At 37.1% G+C, this 18,360-nt stretch overlaps 1 protein-coding gene across 5 annotated transcripts in view; it reads right to left on the bottom strand.

Moving 5' to 3' along the window:
* NEXN (nexilin F-actin binding protein) overlaps window positions 1–5,535 on the bottom strand; it is a 211,841-nt gene extending 206,306 nt beyond the window's left edge. Inside the window, exons 1-3 of one of the 5 annotated variants that reach the window (XR_013159389.1) lie at window positions 4,841–5,010; window positions 4,492–4,514; window positions 2,034–2,142 (exon numbers count right to left, since the gene is read on the bottom strand). The gene's annotated coding sequence lies outside the window, so the exon portion shown is untranslated. Of the gene's footprint in view, window positions 1–2,033; window positions 2,148–4,491; window positions 4,515–4,840; window positions 5,011–5,052; window positions 5,162–5,219; window positions 5,354–5,421 lie in introns of those variants that run through there. The other 4 variants (XR_013159386.1, XR_013159388.1, XR_013159391.1 and 1 more) reach the window with 4 other exon arrangements.
* Between the last annotated feature and the right edge of the window lie 12,825 nt (window positions 5,536–18,360).

Below are 18,360 nucleotides of genomic sequence, written 5' to 3' on the forward strand. Positions count from 1 at the left end.
CATAATAAGAGAAATAAAAATGAAAACTATTCTGAAATACTATTCTCACCTAGAAAATTTAGCAAATATCCCATAAATTTGGACTATGAAATGATACTGTACCTATGGAGGATAATTTAGCATACCTACCAAAATGCATTTACTCCTTGACCCAGAAATCCAAAGTCTAAAAATTCATCCTACCTGTTTGAATTGAGGTATGTCAAACTTATTTACTACAGCATTTTTGTAAAAGATCAAAAATGAACCAAACATCCATATATAGAAACATTATGCAGCTATAAATTTTTAAAAGATTTACATATATTAATAATGGAGTAATCTCCAGGATATATCTTAAGTGAAAAAAGCAAGAACAGAGGTTGTATGCTACTTTCTGTAAGAAAAGAGAGAAAATAAGAATATATCATTCTATTTGCTAATATTTGAATAAAAAAATTCTGAAAGATATTCAAGTTATCCAACAGTTACCTATTGGGTATAGACAATGATTGGGATAAGAGTAAAATATTTCCATGTGTAAATATATATATATTATATATATATATATAATATATATATATACACACACATATGTACATATGTATGCTTTGATTTTTGAAACATGAAAATACGTTAATTATTCAAAACATAAATATTAAATAATATTACTTTGTGATTATTGTAAGGATTAAATGAATTTGTAAATGTACCTAAGTGCCTAGCACAGTGCCTCACACACAGTAGATAATCCTATATCCTGTTGCTGATATTTTAAAATGTAATCCAAATGGCATAGTGATAAAACACAACTCAGTATTTTCATTCCTAGAAATATACCCTATTAAAAATTTAAATATGGGGACAAAGGTTTATGTATAAATAGTGAACTGCTGAAACAACCCCAAAATATAACAATAAAAGAATATTCAATAAACTATGGTATATCTGCATTCATAAAACCTTTTTAATGACATAGAAGAGTACTCAAAATATGGAACGTTATAATCTCAATGTGGGGCGGGGAGGAGCTAGTAGGGACAGGGGCAGGGAGATATATGCAAAAATAAAAAACCTAAAGAAAGTATAAAAATAAGTTTTTATAGAGAAATTACTGGTGATTTTATTTTCTTTTTAATTTTTTCCTGCATTTTTCAGATTTTCTTCAATAAGTATATAAACCTGAAAAAAAGGAAAGGACATAAAGAAAATGAAAGAGAGAAAATGGTTTTCAGAATCAGAGGCAGAAGTTCAAATCCCCTATTAGTTGTACAGCTTTAAACAAGTTACCCAAGTTCTTGAAGACTGCTAATTTGTAAAATGAAAATGATATCAAATTCCAAGACTCTAAGATTTTTGAGGATTAGAGACATTTTATGTATATAAAGAACATAAACAGTGTCTTAAACATAATGAACCTAAAGTGTCTTAAACATAGAGATATTTTATGTATATAAAGAATTTAAACAGTGCCTTAAACTCAATAGTTATTTCTATTATTCTAACATATCTTATCTATGCGATACCCATTCCCAGTTATTTAGAGTTATACCATATTTCATCATCTAAGATACCATTATTTTTAAGATACAGCAGGTTTTAGAAATGTTGAAATGTGAAAATGTTCATCTTGAATTTGATGAAATTCAGTATATATTTAGTGAACTAAATGCTACTTTCCAAAGGTATCTTTTCATTTAATACACTCAAGCACAAACTGCATCAGAAAGAAATATTAAAAACAAAAGGATTGTAATACTAAGAACAGATCTACTGGAATAACACAATTCACTGAAAAGAATTGTAATGAACTGTGTAAATAAAAGGGAAGGTTTTAAAAGTTACAAAATGCCCTTGTAAGAGTTATGAATATAACCAAAAAGGAAAAAAAAAAAAAAAAAAAGAAAGGAAAACCAAATAAGCCTTCAACTACTTAAACATTTGACTAAATCATATGAAAAACTAAACTGAATTTAAATACTATAAGCAAAATATGCAGTGTAGTATTTGCAAAAAACTTATTATTCAACTCTGTGTTGCATCTTTTTTTTTACCTGGGAGAAAGAATAGTACCAAGATAGAGGAAGATCAAAGACTCTTAGTGCAGTTGTCTTCAAGGAAAACTGTGATTCATTTACTATTTCTTCTGACATGACTCCTCTTCTAACCTCATTAAATGAAACATAGAAATATATCAGCCACAAAGATTTCTGGCTACTTTATAAAATGAGAGATACAAGTTGAAACTATAACTCTTATCATCTTTTTTTCAATTAATTTATCATGATATTACACTTACCTGAAGAAAAAGAATAATATTCTAAGCCAAATTTACTTGAGCTTAAAGTTTATTTAATAATAAACCAAAGTAGCAAAAGAGAAAATGAGTTAGATTTAAATCGAGTCCAGGCAGTATTTTTCCTTAGAAAACTGTAGGTTCTAGATTCCCTCTTTTTTTTTGGTTAAAAAAGTTTATCAGCTTTCAGGTAGTAATTTAAAATCTACTTTTCCTATTCATCTCCCTCATAAAACAGCAGGGGGAGAGGTGTGAATGGAATCTGAATGGAATCACAAACTCATGGGACTAAAAAGTCGACTCAGAGCTCACAGAACTTCTGCGCTCATGGGTTTGTTCCCCTACTGTCCTATTTTAAAGCTCTTCAAAGAATCACCACAGCCACATACATGCTGCCATTAATTCTGTGTCAAAGTTGGCTAACCATAACTCCATCCAGTTGTTTGGTCAAACATCAGCCTAAATGCTACTGTGAAGATATTCTGTAGATGGCATCAGTTGACTTCAAGTAAAATAAATTACTCTCAATAATGTCAGTGGGCCTCAGCAAATGAGTTGAAGGTCTTCAGAGCAAAAATACAAGGTTTCCTTGGAGAAGAAATTCTGCCTCAAGACTACCACATCAATTCTTATGTGAGTTTTCACCTGCCAGCCTCATCTACACTTTTCAGATTCAAGACTGCAAAATCAACTCTAGCCAGAATTTCCTGTCCTATGGATTTCAGACTTGCCAGTCTCGACAATCGTGTGAGTCAATTCCCTAAAATAAAACTCTTTACATACACACACACACACACACATATATATACACACACACACCATATATACACATATCTGAGTATTATTTCTGTTTCTCCAGACAACTTTGATTGATACACTGTCAGAGTGTCTGACTGTAATTTTGATATTGTTTTAAGGCCTGTGATCTCTAACGAAATCAAAGAGAGAAAAGTCAGAAGCCTACAGAGGAGGCCACTGTCACTCAAAGAGTGACTTAAAGTAGCAGAACCCTGAAGAAACATGTTTGCTCAGGATTTGGGTCTCTGCTTTGCAGAGACAGTAATTCAATTTTATCAGTGTACACACCCAAATGGATACATACTAAACACATTCAGGTATATTGATGTATAAAGCAGTTTGCAAGTTTATTTATGTATAATAAGGAAAAAAAAATCTAGTGACCAGCATACTTATATGCACCATCAAAGCACACCCTCTGTGAAATAAAAGTTTGTGGGGAACAAAATTACTAACTCAAAAAGGCTGCCTGGTGGGCATGAAAACAAAGGATCCTAAAGAATATTTAATATTTCATCCAAGTCAGGAAAAAGCATGGGAACTATCTCTGGTTCACCACAAAGCAGTATTCTTCAGTAACCAGAATGCCTACTAAATTCAACATTTCTTTTCCTTGGATAGTGCCATATAAACCATTATACCAAATTCGAACACACTGAGCATTCTTTTTCTAGACTCCATGTTTTTAAGGCAAGAATCAAAACTACTGGTTAGGTAGCAGTCTCCTATCAAATGAAACATTCGCTCTGATTATAAGCCTTGAGTATTTCTCAAATTACATTCCTAAATAGGGTGGGTTATTGCTACTGACCCTTATCTTAATCCTTTCATAAAGAATCTTATTAGCATCACTTTCAGAGTATAAATTTGATCCTCCAAACCCATGTTTTTATTACAGGTCAGTATAATTAGTTCTAATTGAAGCACATTTTTTTCAACCAGCCAATTGTTATTTGGGCATATTACTGAGAAAGAGGAAACAAAGTAGAAACAGTTAAAGGTGTGGTGGTCCTCCAGGGAGTGAGGCTAGAGGGTAGGAAAGATTGGCAGGGAATGGCTGATTTTCATCGCAAGTCCTCTGTACTATTTGATTTTTTAATAAATCGATACCTACATGTATTACTTTTTAAAATGCTATATTAAAAAGAAAACAAAAGTACATGTATTCTCTCCTATCCTACTTCCAAAGTTGACAATTTTATTTTGTCAACTTCACTAATTAGGTGGATTCTGGATCATTAAGCCATCTATGGTACTCCATTAAATATACATATACTAAGAACAATTCAAGTAATTTTCTCTATAATAGAGGATTCCAAATTTTTAAGCAGAAGAGACAGAAAATAAAACAAAGGAATTTGTTGCAGGGGTTCACTTTTAAAAATGAGGAAAAACTTCTATTTTTGCATTCTTATTACCTTCTTGAGGAAGTGATTCCAAACTTGGACAATATTAAGGTTTAATTACATAACGTTAAAAAACTAGTCAGTTCAGTTGCTTGAGAAGTATTAATTAAAATAAACTTGAAAGCAATTTCATGATTAAACTCGTAGAGGGCGCTTTATAATAATATTGTACTGTGTACCATTTCTTTCCATTCCAATCACTGGACAATTTTAAATAAGTATCATAAATAGAACTGCTTCCTGAGTATCTTAAAATTGTCCTCTACAATTTTGATTTTTATTATCCAAACAAGAAAATCTAATATATTTTTTAAAATTGAATTAAAGCATAAATCTATACAACCAAATTCTGAAAAGATACTGAAATATAGTAAAAAAGATTAAGTCCCAAAATATATAGCAATAATAATAAAGGTCTGTCAAAGAACAATACATCTTGGTGTCCACTCCGGAGAAAATAGATGAGCAACTTTATTCACAGAAAGGACCCGACGTCACAATCCTCCCGATGTAAATTATTCTTTGAAAGTACCCTGAAAGGAAGATATTCCTCCACATCCAAAAACCACTCACTGCTCAAAATCCCTCGCTTCCGGAGCAGTCCAGCTGCCCAACTCCAGCAGGATCCAGGATCCCGGCCCCTCCCACCTTCACTCCTCCACCGGCTCTGCCTTTTCTTGACCAAGACGACAAGGAAGGGGAGCTCCTTTCCCGCTCCACCGCCCCGACCCTCACTCGACCTTGGAGCTGCAGTGACCCCACCCTGATTCAGGGCTCCCTCCGTGGTCAGGGGCTCTCCACTAGCTCCCCGATTCCCAAGGACTAAGGCTGGCGCATGAGGCCCACGCCCCGCTCCGCCCCGCGGCCTCAGCCCTCCCCGCACATCCCCCGAGGCGGCGACTCTCCACGCATCCCTCACGGCCGGCTCGCTCCGCCCGCTACCTGCCACTGCAGCCCAGGTGCAGCCCGGCCAGCGCCTGCTTCCCTCTGCCGCAGCCCTGCGAAGAGCCGCAAGCAGCCTGGCCGCGGGAGGCGGAGTCCTTCCGGGGTCAGGAGTGGGAAGATGGAAAGTGGCCGGGGCTTGTTAGCTTTTTTTTGCGTGGGGGCTACGTGTGAAGCCGCTCCCGCCATTTTTGTTTAGGGTATAGGCTCTTCCCCCACCCCCCTTCCATCCTTACCAGATGGATGTAAATCGTAGATTAGAGGATAGAATCCCTTTACAAAGCTGTCAAGACATAGTAACATATTATCCCCGTTTTAGGGGATCTAGGACCGTTCTGCAAAGGTGATGAAAACTATGGAGGCACATAGACATGCTCATACATTCTTAGAAAATAAATTTGTCAATACATAAATAAATTTATATGTATGTATATACATACATTATTAAAAGATAGTCTAATAATGTACGAATGTGTGTGTGTGTGTGTGTGTGTATATATAGATATAATATATATATATAATGATTTCAGTCTCCTGAAATCCATCCATGGATCCCAGATTAAGAATATCCACCATAGCCCATAGCCCTGTAACAAATAAATGAGGCATTTCAATACTGTATTGATGATGCAGTTATTATTGATTTCAATTCCTCTAACTTTTCTCCAGGCTTTCCACTTAATTAGCCAATCAAAGAATAGTAAATATAGACAACTGTGAGGGATTAGACAATATATAAATTTCTCTGCATTTCCATCAAATACACAGTAAACTAATGGAGCAGGGGAAGAGGGTTAGAAACAAAAACAAGGAAAAAAGGTGCTGTTCTATCTGAAGTACTGAGCCACAGCATTCCCTCAGAACTGCAGATTTTAGAAGTCCAATTGCTAAGCATATTTGTCCTGAAAAGTCAAAATACTTTTTTAAGAGTAGCTAAAACATGAGAGCAAATGTTACTGTTCCTAACTAAGGAGTGAGAATGGTCAATTCTTTCTGTTAGCCTTCAAATTTCTCATTCAGTCAAATGGAAAAGAGGGAGAATGACAATACCAATGTGAGACCTTGCTAGATGAATAATAACTAAAGATGCACAGACTGAGTTCTTTGTGAAAATATTTTACACTTACAAAATAAATGGAGTAAATGTCTTTTTGTTTATTTCCCCAATCTCAACCACGTGTCTCCTGCTATTTCCCACAACTTCCCAACAACATTGGGCTTAATGGTAAGAGCAGTAATAACGATGACCATCACTTACAGCAACTTTCTAAGAGCATTATCTCCTTTAATCCCACAGTAAACATAAACTGATATTGCACAAAGGTGTGAATTTTACTCTTTAACAGGAAGATAAAATGTGTCACATTTCATTTATTTTTTCAAATCAAATGTAATTTGCTCCAAACTTCCCTTCTCCTGGGTTGGCAGATTATTTAATTTTAGGTATCAGCCTAAATGTAGGGGGCTTAGCTGTTGGCTATAAATAACAGAAAACTGAACAAATAGTGGCTTAAATCTTAAGTACAGGGCATTCCATAGAATGCAGAGGTGGACAAAAGTCTCATATGTGGAAAAGGAAATTGGACCTGGATTAACTCTAAAGATCTCTCTCTCCCCAGATAATTAGTCATCATGTAATGCCCACCAAATAAGGGGGTGTTGTTTATGGCGCAACATCAGTTGTTTCTACTGTTCAAGTACTGCAGTATTTGCTATGGCTTCCATTAATGAATTTGGGGGATCCTATATACATACCATTAAAACAAAACTGTGGAGTCAGACTGTCTGAGTGTGAATACTTTCTCTGCTGCCTATTAAGTGTATGGTCCGAGACAAGGTATTTATCCTCTTTTTGCACTGGGGCATTGGGGAGATAAATGTAATATACTTGTAATGCACTAAGATTTTTGTCTAAGCTTTTAACCTGAGTTACTTGAAGTGTATTTAATATAATTGGTTTACACTGTGATCCTATCTTTTTTTTTTTTTACATGGGCAGGCACCAGGAATCGAACCCTGGTCTCTGGCATGACAGGTAAGAATCCTATGTATTTTATTTTATGCATATAGAAACATTTATTTTTGAGAAGTAGTCCTTCTTAGCAGACTAGCAAAGGAGTACATAGCACCAAAAAAATTAAGAATTTAGAACAATACAGGCACATATTTCTAAGATAAAGGAGATATTAAAAGGGACTTTTCCATGTCTTCTGGCTAAAGTGTCAATGCTGAGAAAAATAGATGCTATCAGCCAGTTTAAAAACGGATGCTGGAAGAATTTGAAGCTCATTTAGAAATCCTCAATACTCACCTCCATGCAATGATAGAGGAGAAGTGGTCAAATAAGAAACAGTTTTTCAGGAGTGCTGTGCATTTTCCTTCCCCCCCTCCACAAGGGTCAGAGAGTGCTCATGCCCCACCTCGAACAAAGTGAAGGGGCTTTAAGAAATCAACTGAAGAAAGTTTGACCTCTGCACTGCAGAGTTATGTATCCTGGAATTGTCTAAAGACAATAAGACTATCCAGAGAAGCCTTTAATAGCCGAACAGAAAAAGATAGCGGAAGTGGAAGTGGCTTCTCCTTGCAAAGTTTTGTGAAAAAAGTTTTATTGTGGATCATGTGAATGCCACAGAATGTAGCCAGGCTTGAATTATCTTAAAAGGTTGTCTTCAAACCAGGGCTAAGTGGAGAGTCTGGTAAGCCACAGAATTTTTTCCCTCATGCCTAGAAATGAAACAATAGAAGGTCCCCAGCAAGAGGGGCAGTCATTGAGGGGCACACAAAAGGGCCTCCAAGAAAAGAGCCAGCATTAAGAGTGGGCCGCTTGCTCTCTCTCCCAGCCAACACGACAAGCAAACTCACTGCCCTCCCCCTCTCTAAATGGGACATAACTCCCACGGGCGTGAACCTTCCTGGCAACGTGGGACAGAAATCCTAGAATGAGCTGGGACTCAGCACCAAGAGACTGAGAAAACCTTCTCAGCCAAAAGGGGGAAGAGAGAAATGAGACAAAATAAAGTGTCCATGGCTGAGAGATTCCAAACAGTCCAGAGGTTATCCTAGAGGTTTACACATTAAATAGATCTCACCTTTTTAGTTAAGGCTTAACAGGGAGGATGGAGGGAACTGCCTGAAAATGCTGTGTTCCAGTAGCCATGTTTCTTGAAGATGATTGTATAATGATAATAGCTTTCGCAATATGACTGTGTGATTGTGAAAACCTTGTGTCTTATGCTCCTTTTATCTACCTTAAGGACAGATGAGTAAAACATATGGATTAAAAATAAATAAATAATACAGGGAACAAATGTTAAAGTAAATTTAGTAGATTGAAATGCTAGTGATCTATGAAAGGGAGGGGTAAGGGGTATAGTATGTATGATTTTTTCTGTTTCCTTTTTCTGAATTGATGCAAATGTTCTAAGAAATGATCATGATGATGAATAAACAACTATGTGATAAAAAATAATGTTCATATTGTATGTTGATTGGTTTTATTAATAAAAATTAAAAAAAAAAAAGAGTGGACCACATGCAAAAGGCCCCAAAGTCAGATTTTAACCACACTGGTTGGTTATATCTGACATTTTCTTGGGATATTTAGTATCTGTTCACATCAGCTGAAACAATATGTGGCCAATGTACCTCATGAATTGGTGGAATCGGCACTTACCAAGTGAAAATATTGAGCCCTTCCAAAGAAGTATAGCACTTCAAGGGGTTGAAAACAATTACATCAACCAAGTAAATGAACACTTTTAGGTAATTCATATCTCTAATTACTTTTTGTTTTGACTGCTAAAACCTGGCAGAGCGCCCAGAAATACCTGGGGGTGGGGGTGGGGGGTGAGGGAGGGGTCTCCTTTCAAACCTACATAATGCCACAGGGCATATTAAGCTACTGTATCTTTGTTCCCCTCAACATAAGAGTTTGACAGGACTGCTCCACAAGACAAAACTAAGCAGATCAAGGCATCTAGACTTGAGTGCATGCCAACTCGGAACACCTATTCAGAGTATAAGGATCCATACACACCCAAATATTGCAAATTCCATCCTTCATAATGTTAGCATAGAGTTTCCATGTGACCTAGCAATTCTACAACTAGAGTAGAATGAAATATCCAAGAGAAATGAAGATATACATCCACCTAAAGACTTGTATACAAATGGACACAGCAGCATTATTCATAAAAGCCAAAAAATGAGGACAACCCAAATGTCCATCAACTAATGAATGGATAAATAAGATATGAATCCATACAATGAAATATTACTCTATCATAATAAGGAATGAAATACTGATACATGCTACAACATGGATAAACCTTCAGAATACTATGCTAAGTGAAAGAAGCCAGTCACATAACACCACATGTTGTATGATTCTTTTTCTTAAGGTATTAAAAAATGTTTGTTGTAGCAAAATATATACTACTGTAACATTTTCAATTTTATATTGTATGATTCCATTCATATGAAATGTCCAGAATAGGTAAGTCTAAAGACACAGAAAATATACTAGTGTTTGCCTACCACTGAGAGGGTTGGGTATTTTTATGGCAGTGAAACTATTCTGTACGATTCAGTAATGATGATGCATGACATGATGCATTTGTCAAAATCCATAGAACTCCATACGCAAAGATAGAACCCTAATGTAAACTATGGACTTTGTTACTAATAATAGATCAATATTAATTCATCAATGTGACAAATGTACCACACTAATGGAAGATATCAAATAGGAGAAACTGTGTTTGTGGCATGAAATATGGGAACTCTGTACTTTCAGTAAAATAAAACTTCCCTGTAAAGTTTATTATTTTTAAAAATTATTATTACCATTTTTTCTATCAAGAAATTGAAGCTATAAAAGCTCATGAGAATGAGAAAAACTGGAGATTTGAGGTCAGGGAATGACGGGGAGTGTGTAATCTCACTGCGCTGTGTCACCATACTGCTGCCCTGCTCAGTTGAGAGGTATTTACATCAAAATGTAAAATAAGTGATAGATAATACCAATGTTTTTCTAGTAAAATCTTAGACAAATAAGTTTATTCTAAAGTTACTTTAACATACAGAACAATAAAATTAAACTACATGGAAATTAGTTCATATTTTACACATTTAGCCATTTAACAATACTTTTAAAATGCTAGAAAACTACATGCCATTTCTAAATTTAATAAAACAAAACAAGCTGCATCCCCTGTCTGTGTGTTTGGAAGAGGAAATTTTTGAAAGGTAGCAAGACAATTAGTATTTCTCCAAGTTAGACAGTGTTTCTTATGCTTAGTTCATATTTTCACTTTCATTCATCTTTTTCAATGAATGGTTTATTGATTTGTTCATTTCCTATATTGTGCCTTGTACTGGGTTGAATGTTGGAAATACTAGGATGCATAAGAAAAATCTCTGCCCACCATTTAGTTGAGGAGATGAGAAAGTGAACAAATCATTACAAGCTTAAACACAATATAATAATACTAGAGAATATGCTACAGAATACAAGGAAATGTCCACACCTTTGGAGAAGGCTTCTCTTATGCAGTTATCCTTGAAGGGTGAGTGGAGCTCACTTTGAGGAGAAAAGGTAGAGGAGAAAGGGTATCCCAGATGTAAGGAAAGGCAGCACTAAGTAGGAGAGGCACAAAGTTTTGCCTTACATATGAATGGAAAGTAGCTTAAAATAATTTGAGGTCAGGAGTTTGGTTGGATATAGCAAAAGACAAGGTAGGAAGAGCAAATTTGAGTTGAACTAATGCTGGAAGGGTCTAGGCTGAGGAAAGTAAGGACCCAAGGGTACATAGTTTAAAGAGGTACTTACTTTCAAGACCCTGCAACTGCAGGATCCTTAAATTTTGTACTCTAGGTAACTTGCTTTCACCATCCTAGGTTCTTGGTCAGACAAGTTTCTTTACGATGAAGAAGAGATATTGAAGAGTAAACTGGTTAGATTTGTGTGTTAGAAAGAATTGTATTTAAAAATATGAAATTAGACTTTAAGAGATTGTGACTGAGTCAGAAAGACAGATTAGGCGACTAGTAAAATATACAGATAAAAATGAAAAGATAAGTGTTGGCAAGCATATGGAGAAATAGAAACCCTTATACATTGCTGGTGGCATTGTAAAAGGGTGTAGCCTCTGTGGAAATCAGTCTAGTGGTTTCTCAGAAAGTTGAAAATAGAATTACTATATGACCTAGCAACCCCACTTCTTGGTATATTCCTGAAAGAACTGAAAGAAAGTAGGGACTCAAACAGATATTTGTACACCAATATTTATAGTGTCATTATTCCCAATAGCCAAAAGGTAGAAGCAACCCAAGTGTCCATCAACAGCTGAATGAAATAACAAAATGTCGTATATATGCCCAATGAAATATTATTCAGTCATAAAAGAGAAATGAAGTTCTGATGCATGCTAAAATTTGGATGAAACTTAAAGACACCATGTTGAATGAAATAAGCCAAATACAAAAACACAAATACTGTTTGACCTCTTGAATGAAATACCTAGAAGATGCAAACTTCATAGAGACAGATAGTAGATTATAGGCTACCAAGGGCAGAGGTAGAGGAGGGAAGTAGGAGAGAGAGTTATTGCTTAATAGGTGCGGAGTTTCTGTTTGAGGTGATGAAAAAGTTGAAGTAATAGATTCTGTTTATGGTAGCACAATATTGGAAATAGAATTAATAATACTGAATTGTACACTTAAAGTTGGGTAAAGTGCTAAATTTTGAGTTGTATATATGTTACTACAATAAAAAGTTAAAAAAAATGAATAGGATCTGTAGAAAGGAGCCTTCCTAGGTTCCATCCCTTGAGTAGTCAATCGACAAGTCTACTGATTTTATCTCCTAAGTAGCTTGCATAGACATCTCCACTGCCATCTCCTTTAGTTCAGGCCCTTATCTGGATTCTTCAATGTCTGCCTCTACTATCTCCCTGTCACTGCCATAAAAGGAATCTAGTTGTAAATCTCATCATGTTGCTTCTTTTCATACTTCCTTTCTCATCATTTTCTTCATGTTTTCACTAGAGGGTAAACTTTACTTACGACATGGACAAAGTCACTCATGATTTTACCTCTCTGTCACTCTACCCCCCACTTTCAATCTCTACTCAGGCAATATTGAACACTTTTAGGTTCACAAGGGCACCATACTCTCTCTTGTTTCTGTGCCTTTGCCTATGTTGTTACCTCCACCTAAATTATCTTTCTTCCCCTGGTCCATCAAAAATCTTCTTATTCAGCCTTAAGCTAGCATTGACTATCTATGATACTGGATCTCTCTTGCCCCCTCCTTTTTTCCTTGGAAACTTCCCTTCCATTCACCCATTTATCTGTCACTGGAGCTGTCTAGATATTCTGCTGCTGTAGCTGAATGTTCCTGGGCAGACATCTGACTCATATGGAGATAGTGTATCCTTTCTTTGAAATTTTTTTAAAACTAGGGATCCTGCTTTTGGAGAAAATTCTAAGATAGTATCAAAGAAAAAATTATACCCAACAATATTAAACAGGCAAGGATGACTTTACTCAAAGCTATATGCAATAGGAAAGAGAGACTAGAAGACTATTGTGGGGAGAGAGAAGGAGAGAGAGAGAGAGAAGAAAGTTATCACAATAGTGGAGAGAGAAAGGGCACATCTTCACTGATGCACGAGAGCTAATGGAAGAATACTGGAAGGAGGGATCAAGCAATGAAGTGTGTTGATTGCATGGAGTTATCTCCTATAAGCCAGGTTGAACATGTTTGTGCCAGTTTGAAATTGTTATGTACCCCAGAAAAGCCATGTTCTTTCAATTCTGATCCAATACTGTGAGGCCAGACCTATTGTTAAGGATGGAATCTTTGGATTAGATTACTTCCATGGAGATGTGGCACATCCAATTGTGGGTATAACCTTTTGATTAGAGGGAGATGTGACTCCACTCATTCAAGATGATTCTTAGTTAACTGGAGTCCTTTAAAAGGGGAGACAATTTGGAAAAGCACAGCTGCTTCAGAGCCAACAGAGACGTAGACATTTAGAGATGCTTGGAGTGCCAACAGAGAGACCAGAAACCTAGACATAGATCTTTGGAGATGCAGAGCCCAGCTGACTGACATTGTCATATGCCTTTCCAGGAGATACTTAAGCAAGCCAGAACCCAGAATTTTGCCCTGGAGAAGCTAAGTGAAGCCCACAGAAGCTTAGAGAGGAAACAACTAGAATCAGGAGCTGGAAGCAACGGAACTAGGAACAAGGACCAACAGATGCCAATCACATGCCTTCCCATGTGACAGACATCAGCCTTTCCTTTGGGGTCAAGATATCTTTCTCTAGATGCCGTAGTTTGGACATTTTTATGGCCTTAGAACATAAACTTGTACCTTAATAAAACCCCTTTTTAAAAGCCATTCCATTTCTGATACATTGCATTCTGGCAGCTTCAGCAAACTAAAACAATGTTCTATCTGGATTCTGTAAGGGACTAGGAGAGGGAGGTCAGGGATCAAGAGTTAAGAAGAAGCCTGAGATTTAGTCAAACTAAGGAGAAGTTAAGGCCATCCTGGTCAGTTACACAAAAGAAAGGGAATTTCTTAAACTTTGCTGTTTTCTAGGATTGCAGGATTTGGGTAAAATTCATCATTTTAATGACAACCCAAGAGGTGAAAGATGAAGAGATCATGAGAGAGTCCTAGAAATGGTTGATTCTTTGTTTCTAGTGATCTTTCCCTGGATTCTATGAGCCAACAAATACCTTTTCTTTTTTTCACCTAAGACAGAGCACCCTTACTGATATGTGCTTCAAGTGGGTTACGGGCCAAGATAGTGATCCATGCTGGAAACCTCTCATTGCTGGCATTCTTGTCTGTTGATCCTGGTGTATTATCATTTTCTGTCTGTGCCATGATTTGAAAGAAGTTTGAAAAGCACTGGCCTAAACTGAAGCAGTGGTATGAAACTGGGGATGTTTTAGCATTCCACCCCCACTCCCGACAGGAAGCATTTGGCAATGTCTAGAGGCATTTTTGCTTGTCACATGGGAGATGCAGTAAGGAGAAGGGTGGTGGAAGGGAGCTACAAGCCTCTAAGGGTAGAGGACAGAGATATGGGTAAACATTCTACAGTGCACAGGAAAGCCCCCATAACAAAGGATTATCCAATCTAAAATGCCAATGGTACCATTTTTTTTAGAAACTCTGAGCTGGAGTTACTCTAAGAGCTAACAGATGATAACTGAAACTCTTGGCAGAGGCCCTGAAAGTCAATGCCAAGTACCCCCACATCCAAATCAAAGGTAGTAGACTACCCATGGAGTGGGTACTTCTCCATTATCTCAAGCCAAATTCAAGAGAACCATTTGAGAAATATGATTCCCTTGGAATCTTAGAGAGACAAGGCCTGGTAACTGACTCACATTTGAAAAACCCTAAGTCAGGAGTCTGAGGCTTCCTCCAAGCAGAAGATGTACACAGAACTGATTAGGAATAACCTACACTTCTGAGAGAGGTGCATGTGTCCTTATTGTGGGCCAGGTGAGAAGCCCTGGTAAGAGAACAGATCTGGGTCATCTTGAGAAAGACAGTTGAATTGGTTGAGACGAAGCTGACTCAGAGACGGTTCGCTGGAAACCAGTGAGGCTGAGGTGAATGTTATAAGTGGCCAGCTAGAAGATACATTGCTGAGCTAAGGGAATGTGGGTTTCCCAGTGATGCACCTACAGAGGCACACCAAAAGAAAAAGGTAAGCTTTGGAGCTCAGTTATACCCAGAGGATGCCAAAACCAGGCTAAGACTTGTCCAGTCCAGAAAGATCCTTTCTGTTCCTAATTTTCTTCCCTCTCCCCTTCTCCAAATCTGAAGGGGCCCAAAATGAAAGTTGCCCTACATAGCAGAAGTAGATCAAGTTGAGATCATGGCAAAGAATTTTTAAACTCAATGAGTCTGGGATTTTTTACATCATGCTGAAAAGGCTTTTTTAATAACTGGTGGAAGAAGGGAAGACAAACAACCATTTGCTTATTACAAGAAAATGACTGGAGGACCTTTTAATTACTTGAGAAAGCCTGGATAAGCTAAGGGCCTTGCCTAAGATTTTGTCCTAGGTGTAGGGAAGGATACTCAGAGATTATCAAGGACAATAATGAGGAAGAAGAAAATTGGATTCTGTTTGCCCCCTACCAAATCCAGTTTGTTCATTGAATTAAGAGCAACAGTTTGATTGAGCTTCTGCCACCTATAACCAAAAACATATAAAGCCTCAGTTTAAATCAGGGTTTCTCAAAATTTGAACTAATGACACTTTGGACTTTGTTTCTGTCACAGTAACACGAAGAAATGTGATTAACTCCTTCCACTGGTTGGCTCACCCCAACCCAAAGAGACATTGCCAAAATCACCCCAAGTTGAGAACCTACAGATATTTGAGTTCTTCATTGCTGGGCTCTGGAATATTGTGAAAAAGGCAGATATGGTATGGCTCTTGTAGAGCTTACAGTTCAGTGAAGGAGACAGGTAAAAATCAAGTGTATAAAAAATCTCAATATAATTAAAATATGTATAAATTCTCTGAAGGAAACAAACAGAATTATGAAATGGGAAATAATGGGGTGAAGTATGCTATATTAAACTATGAATGGCTCTTTGAGGAGTTAGCCAAGTGAATGAGGGATAGGGGTTGGATGTATCTGGTAAATGTGTATCTGACAGGAGGGAATCACATTCGCAAAGATTTAATAAGTTTCAGGTACTTGAGATCAAAATACATGTTTTGTGCATTGCTGTATTTACTTGCCATTACTCAGTTCAAACACGAGAAGTTTTGTTTTGCTGTTCCCATTAAATTTTTCTTCCTTCTTGTCCTCCCTCTTTCTCCCCCTCCTACTTTTCTCCACTTTCCTGTCTTCCCGCCCTTCATTTCTTTTCTTCCCCCCTGCACAACTCGAAGGTATACAATTCATATCATCTTCTACATGAATGGCAGCACCCGAGAATCAATGTGGGACTCAGCTAGGCATCCACTCTCCTGGGCAGAGGCGTTAATTGATTTATTTCCCCCTTCTTATAGCTGGTCAAGAGTCATTGTTAGAAGAGAAATAAGGGTGGGAAGGGAAGGTGGGAGTCCATGGGAAGTTAAAAGTGGTAGTGGTAGTGGATTGTTTTAGCATGAGTGTGCCTTGTGAGGACTAGAGCTGATGTTCGGTGAGAGGCACTTGTCCAGGTACCAGCCGCACCTGCCTTGAGCAGCCATCGTTTGCCTTCCTTGTGCTGATAGTAACTGAGAATGCCCCCAGGACAGGTAAACCCAAAGAAGATTTACCAAGCAGGCGGTGGGGATTTTTGGATCGAACTTAATCTGCCAGAACACTGTAAGAACAGGACACCCCTGATATATTTTCAGAGCAGGAATTTCTGGACAGGTGAGTTTTGTCTATTTATCTATTTTTTTCCTTACTGATTGTGGAAATATAGAGAAGTTATTTGTACATGAGCTCTTTCTCAGTTATATATATTCCAAATATCTTCTATTGGGTGGCATGGTTTTTCTTTTCTTAATGATATCTTTTGATACAGATATGAGTTTTTGTAACTCCTAATTTGGGGGAGCAAAATTATTTAGTGATGGAAACATTCCCAAACCTTTTTCAAAACGCTTTATCCATTGCAAAGTTTCCTTTAAAAAAATAGTTAACTTTCTTGCTTCTAAAAACATCACTTTTTCTTTGAAGCCATAGCTTAAACAAGTGCATTTTAAAAATTTTTGTTAGGTTGCAGATTGCTGACAGCCACCTGTCATCACAGGAGAAATTAGCAAATTTAGAAAACGTTTTTCTAAGAAACATATAAAGCTCTCCTTTAAGTTAAACAGCTCTTAAGTACTTGGCCACGAAACAGCAGAAAAAAAATGATTTGCCTGTCTCTTTATGGAGGAGTATAAATATTTAAAACATTCAATGTTTGATTTTTTGAAATAAAATTAACCACAGTATTGACTTACATATACTGCAATATTTTGAAAAATGCTGAAAATGAAAGGAGGAGTGATAGCACCTTGGGGAATTCTCTGAATTGTGAAACTTTCATTCTCCCTAAGTGAACCCATTTGTAACGATCTGAGGTCTTATTGTCAATCCCTATATAGAATGTTGGTAAGGGTTAATTTCTTCCCTTTTACAATAAAAATAAATTTAAATTGAAACTTCACAATATTTTCTACCTTGTCTTGATGGAGATTGAGCATCTTGAGCAACACTTGAGTTAATGCTCCCATTTTGGAGACCAAAAAGTTAGAAAGACAGATTGAAGCTGGCAATGTTTAACAGTAATGTTTACTAATTTAACTGTTTTTAGTGCTCACTATTCAAAAATCACTTGAATACATTTTTACAGTTACAAAATTAGAAGACCGGTCTCTTGTGATGCTCTAGGCATTAAGCAGATACTAGGGTTTCAATAAATACTTGATATGATCTTGATTTTGGCTTAGGGAAACTGATAGAGATAAATATCTTTGCAGAAGTTCAAGAGGGAGACACAACAGCTTTTAGAGAATCTAGGTCCTAAAAGGTTGGGAGAAGAAAAAGGAGAGGGAGGAAAACAGTGCTAAATTTAGATAAATCTAGTATTTATTTATTTAAGGTCGGAAATCTGAGGCCCTTCGGCGACCAGCCTTCATGCAGGTTCTGTAATTCATCGAAACAAGGCTTTATAACGGTTGTAGTGTGAATGTATAAGAGGGGGAGAAAACGTGTAAAATAAAAAGAATGCCCAGAGCCTTAAACTGCTCTGCGCTTGAAACAGTATCTATTCTCCTAACTGCTTCTGAAGTTCCAGCTGCGCGGGCTGATTTCAGTGTCCGTACCTGGGCCGGGCCTCCATGTCCGGGCTCCGCCCACAGGGCGGGCTCTCCACCTGGCCACGCCCCTCCCCGCCCTCTCGCG

The sequence above is a fragment of the Tamandua tetradactyla genome, chromosome 11 (genome assembly GCF_023851605.1).
Source record: "Tamandua tetradactyla isolate mTamTet1 chromosome 11, mTamTet1.pri, whole genome shotgun sequence".
Taxonomy (NCBI): Eukaryota; Metazoa; Chordata; class Mammalia; order Pilosa; family Myrmecophagidae; genus Tamandua; species Tamandua tetradactyla.